This window comes from Arachis ipaensis, chromosome B6 (assembly GCF_059453495.1).
Source record: "Arachis ipaensis isolate K30076 ecotype BB chromosome B6, ASM5945349v1, whole genome shotgun sequence".
NCBI lineage: Eukaryota > Viridiplantae > Streptophyta > Magnoliopsida > Fabales > Fabaceae > Arachis > Arachis ipaensis.
The window spans coordinates 102,429,417-102,435,261 of NC_142441.1; the positions used below are offsets into that span (position 1 = coordinate 102,429,417).

Sequence of the window (5,845 nt, forward strand, 5' to 3'; positions counted from 1 at the left end):
CCATTTTCTCTGAAATGAAAAATACACCCAAAGATATCAGTAAGATACACATATATATATGAGTTAGATACACCCATAGATAACAGTAAGATACACCCATAGATATGATTCAGATACACCCATATATATCAGTCAGATACACCCATATATATCAGTCAGATACACCCATAGATATGATTCAGATACACCCATATATATCAGTCAGGTATCACTCAAACATGCATCAATATACAAGGTCAAGCAACATTACAAGGTCAAGCAATATACACCCATGGACAAGCAAATATAAGCAACTGCTGACTATTACAGTATATCAGTTCAGAAATATACACCCAACAAATTACTCCATATACACCCACCAAACTACGGAATATACCCCCAAAAATCAGTTACTAGAAGAACTAGAACAACAAGAATAGTAACGCCTAGAAGAACGAAGAAGAATAGTGTAACATAGAATCAAGAATAACAGTAAAACCTAGAACAAGTAGAACATTATAAACTGTAAAATGAGACGTAGAGCAAGAAGAACGGTAAAATGTACAACAACATAGAAGAACAGTAAAACCTAGTTCGAAATATGGAAAATATACAGCAATGGTAATGTAACGTACCTTGAGTATTATAGCTTTGTTTTCTCTGGAGATTCTTGATCGAGAGTTCTATGGTGTGTTGATGGAGTTTTCGAATGTTAGCGACGAGTTGTATATCTTGAGTTTTGAACGTTGCTCGAAAATGGAAGGGTTGCTTTTTCTCTGAATGGCTTTGAGAAGTGGAAGAAGTGGAAGAGTTTGCCATTAAGGAGGTGGTTTACGCGAAGCGTAACCGTTTGAGTGGAGCGCATGTAAATGACGCTCCATTCAATTCTCTTCTCTGCGCGTGTATTTTTTATGGGCTGGGCCAACTTGTAAAACTTGTATACCATTTTTGCTTGTATGTGTAGCAGGCCCATATCAAATGAGGATTAAAAAAGAAACTAGAATGATGAATCTAAAAGTTTTTTGTTTCTTTTTATATAGTGTTTCACTTTAAATAACTATTTTTTATGGATAATATTCAAATGACAAACAAAATAGTAAGAAGGTTCACATTAGATTATGAAAATTCATCTCACATTTATAATATGATGACATTATTTCAAAACATGAAAAACAAAATAATAAAGTACAGTTTAATTAATGTGTACAATGATGTAAACATGAAACTTATATAGTAGTAGCCAAATGTAGATAACAATGATTGTCTTTTGTCTAAGGTACTATATTAAACTGCGACTTCAATTTATAATTATTAGTTAAAAAACTTACAGTGATGTATTATTTTTAATATTTAGTTAAAAATAATATATTTTGATATTATTTTTTAGAGTTATTCACATCAAATTTTTATAATATAGAAAAAATTTTGAATATTTTTTTTATTTAAATTTCTTCTTAATAGAATAAAATAAGACAACTAACACGCATATCAAGAAAAAAATTATAATTTTTATATATTTAGATATTGAAAAGACACAAAAAAAATTCTTTTAACAAAACTTCAACAACTCATAAAAGTTAACAGAATAGTTGGTTATAAATCAAAGTAATAGATAAAATTAAAAGTTATGATAATGATATTTGGTGATAATTAATAACCATGGGGTGAAGAGAAGGTGGAAAGAGAAGAAGACGAGAAAGAAAAACAATGTAATATCACAGTGGCGTTGAGACAATAATAAAGATATAATTTAATAATTTAAAAAAATAATAAAATAAAAAATAATTTTAAAATTTGAATAATAAAATTAAAAAATATTTTTTATCAATTAAAATTATGCATAAAAATAAAGAATATTTTAAATATAATTTTTTTATCTCTAATTCAAATTAAATATTGTTAAAATAAATAAATAAACCTAATAATATTTATAAATATTCAATTTGTAAATAATATTTCTAAATCTTTTATTGTTATCTTTTTACACATAATAATAACATAATGAAATTTTTTAATATCTTATTTAATTTAAGTTTATAAATTTTATATATTCTAAAAGTTAAATAATTTAACAAAATATTTTTATTTTTAAATTTTTTATTCTTAATGTTTAAATTATTTTATTAAATTTATAATTTTAAAAATAAAAATATAAAAATTAATCTCTTAAAAATAATAGAAAAGTGGCTGAACTATTAGCTCTATAATATTTGATCATCAGTAAAGGAGATTACAATCAAATAATGTAAAAGGTCGCAGATATACCAGAATCTTTGATGCAAATAAATATATGTTCCACAACAACTGAGACAAGAGAGTGCCCAGCAATTTCAGTAAATTGCTGTCATGATTCAAATTCAAAGACCACTCAAAAAGCTAGAATAATAGAAGAGCTTTGTCAAAAAACAAGCTTCTGAAAACTAATTTTCTCAAATCGCAACAAACTTCTTTTCTTACTCATACCACTATCCACCCAAGCCTCAAAATATTCCTGAGAGGAACCCGGCCAGAGAATAGGTAGTGCACTGTTTCCAATTCACCCATACACAGCATACAATTTGCATTCCTCTGTTCTATCTTTTTCTTCAGTTTCTAAGGATTTAACAGAGTTTCTTTCCAGGGTTAAGTTAAAAAGAGCATGACGACCATATATACAAAAATGACAAGGATCGATGATGAACGAGAGCAACTTCAACAACCACCGAGAGTTTTTCTGATGCCACCACTCATGGTTGTTGGTTTTCTGCCATTTTATCGTGCTGCTCAGCCAAGGATTGTTGAATGACTGCCGCTTCTAGAGCCTAGTCCCAATAGTTCAGTTGTGATCACGCAAGTGTGGGCTGCCAATGCTGATTCCAAGTTCCAAATCATAAGCAGCCTGGTCGACAAATATCGATTTGTCTCCATTGACATTGAATTTCCCAGTGTAGTCATCCTAGCCTGCAACAAGAACTACCGGAATCTTGTCCCAAAAGAAACTTAATTACCAAGTCATGAAGGCCAATATGGACGTGCTCAAAATCATTCAGCTTGGACTCTCTCTGTCAGATGAGCACGACAACCTCCCTAACCTAGGAACCAACAACAGAACTCACTACATCTGGCAGTTCAATTTCCGAGATTTCAACCTCATGCGTGACATCCACGCAAAGGACTCTGTGGCACTCTTATGCAGCCATGGCATCAACTTTGCATGCAATGCAGTGGCTGGCGTTTCTTCGGTGCCTTTTGCAAAGTTGGCAGCAGCATCTGGGTTGCTGTTCAACAAAGCATTGACATGGGTCACATTCCATGGTGCTTATGATATTGGATATTTGGTGAAGATTCTGACATAGGGTGTACCTCTGACAAGCTTGGGGGAGTTCTTGGTGCTTGTAAAAGAGCTATTTGAGGGAAATGCTTATGATGTGAAGCATGTGATGAGGTTCTGCAATGGCCTCTATGGCGGTTTGGAAAAAGTGGCTGACACACTTCAGGTGGACCGAGTTTCTGGAAAGTGCCATCAGGCCGGGTCTGACAGCTTGCTCACCTGCCACACCTTTCACAAGATTAGAGAAACTTATTTTTTGGCTAATGATGATGGGTTTAGGGAATACGTTAATGTATTTTTTTGGGTTGAAAATTGCAAAAGCTTAATACTCTTAAGTTGAAAGAAATTATCATACATTAGATTATTCATGTATCAACATTTTGTCTGTGAATTACAAAGTAGTATCAACGGGTTATTTTTTGGATATGACAATTGTTTTACAATACTTGAATTGGTTATTTTTTGGATATGACAAAGTTGTTTTATAACACTTCCAATGGTTGTTTCATGGTTCTGTCTTTGAATATGATCTATAGTGACCAAGTTTATATTTGAGTTTAGAAATGGCTTTTAACAGACTTTCATTATCATTTGCCTTTGAAGTTTTAGCAAACATGTTAATCTTATGAGAAAGTCTAGGGAGCTAGCAGTTTTAATAAAATTTGGTCAGTATTTAACCAGTAAAATAAAAGAGTAATCTTACACCATTAGATATAATCTCACACCATTAAAAATATTAATAATGGCTAATTGATGGCTACAAATTTCGCAACTTGCTGACCCCCTAGTACTATTGTACAGTATTACAGCATATTCTTTATTCTTTACGGTGTCTCTAACATTCACAAAACTCAAAATTGGCATGCACTTACTAAAAACTAGAGTCCACTGTACTATTGTAGGGCACATATTCACACAATATAACTGAACACAATGAACATGCTATCCATTATCTAAGCAATTTTAACTTGATAAACATTAATTAAACATTTCCTGAATACAGTATTACACATGAACAAATTAAAACACCCAAAAGAAAATTTCATGAGATAAAGGAAAGCTACCAAAATTGTTATTTCGCAGCAGTACAGGCTCAATCGAACAAAATTTTTCTTACAATAATGAAGAATTCTAATTTCTAACTATTTTATACAACACTCGGCAATTTGATCTTTGCTATATACAAAAAGAATTGTGACTTATGTAAAATATATCAATAAAGAAAAAGGACATTCTTAAATTCTAATTACATACAAATATGAATAGGACTAAGTTTTATTCCGTAATTGCTTCAATAAACCCTCCATTGATTCAATCTTGTGACTGAGTTCTTTAACAATGGTAAGTTGCTGCCCAGAGGACTCTGAAATACCAAAATCACTTTATTAAGGCATTGATCTTTTCCTGTGAATCTGCAACTGCTTCCTCGAACAAAGTTAATGTCGGTTCCATCGTCGATTTGTGCAAGCTTTTGTTTACCAGCTTCGGTGATGGACAAAATCCTCTATTGTGGACACTATCATCTCTGCTGTGCTTAGCAGAGAAAATCTTGTCAATGCCTTTACTTCCTGCATGCCCTTGAAATCAACTTTAGATTTGCACAGAAAAGGAAGGTGTTGAGCCTCATCACTGGTTAAAACCACCTCTATCTGCATAGTGAAATCTTAATCACACACAATGATCATAAAGAGAGAGACAATGACATCATGATTAAATATAGAATTCTCATTACCGGTTGCTTAACAGTGAACGTTAGATTTTCCACTTCCCGATTAGCCATTTCAACTTCAACATTATCCTCTCTTGATACCAAACCCAGCTGAAGACAAATACCGGTAGCAGTACCATTAACTTTTTTAGCACCATTTGTAATTGATTTTGACAAATGAATCTCCTTCGGTCTCTGCGGTTTCATGATCTGCATCCCTTGGATTCCAACCTGTAAGAGGTAAGATAGAACACACCTTAATAACAGGAAAGACAATGACAAATCGCACATAGATATCATCAATTAGTATATGAGTTTTAGTTTATTTTTAAGACTTCCAGTGTAACACCCTACCACACAGAGCCTTATGCTTAAGTCATAAGACAGAGGTGGCGAGATATTACGACCTCTAAAAATGAAATTTAGTACGTATAGTATTGTGAAAAATGTTTATAACTAGGAGCCTTTGAAGAAAAGGGATAAAACAAAACCGTTAAATTGAAAAGCGTAACACTCGGATTTATAACGTAACGAAACAGGTAAAGGATAAACTAACGCGAAGACATAAACAAGAGAGAGCCAAAGGTACGAATATCAAAACTCAGGATCCAGTTCGCGAAGATAACTGGTCTGAGCATAAAAGTATATATATATAAAGTAAGAAACCCAAGGGAAACCCCAAGGACAAACTCCCAAAACCTGTTCTCCAAAACAACATCTAAGAGGAGTCAAACAGTATATACATACATTTATTTAGTGGAGATAGTAACTATCTACATAAAACCAAAATAAAGTCCCAAGAACCAAGGATCTTCGCTAATCCAGAAGTTTCCAGCATGCCTCAGCGA

The 5,845-nt window shown here is 32.6% G+C and overlaps 1 pseudogene; it reads left to right on the forward strand.

Annotated features, from left to right (window-relative positions):
• The first annotated feature begins 2,617 nt into the window (after positions 1-2,617).
• Positions 2,618-3,629, forward strand: LOC107647041 (putative CCR4-associated factor 1 homolog 11 pseudogene; annotated as a pseudogene).
• Positions 3,630-5,845: the final 2,216 nt, after the last annotated feature.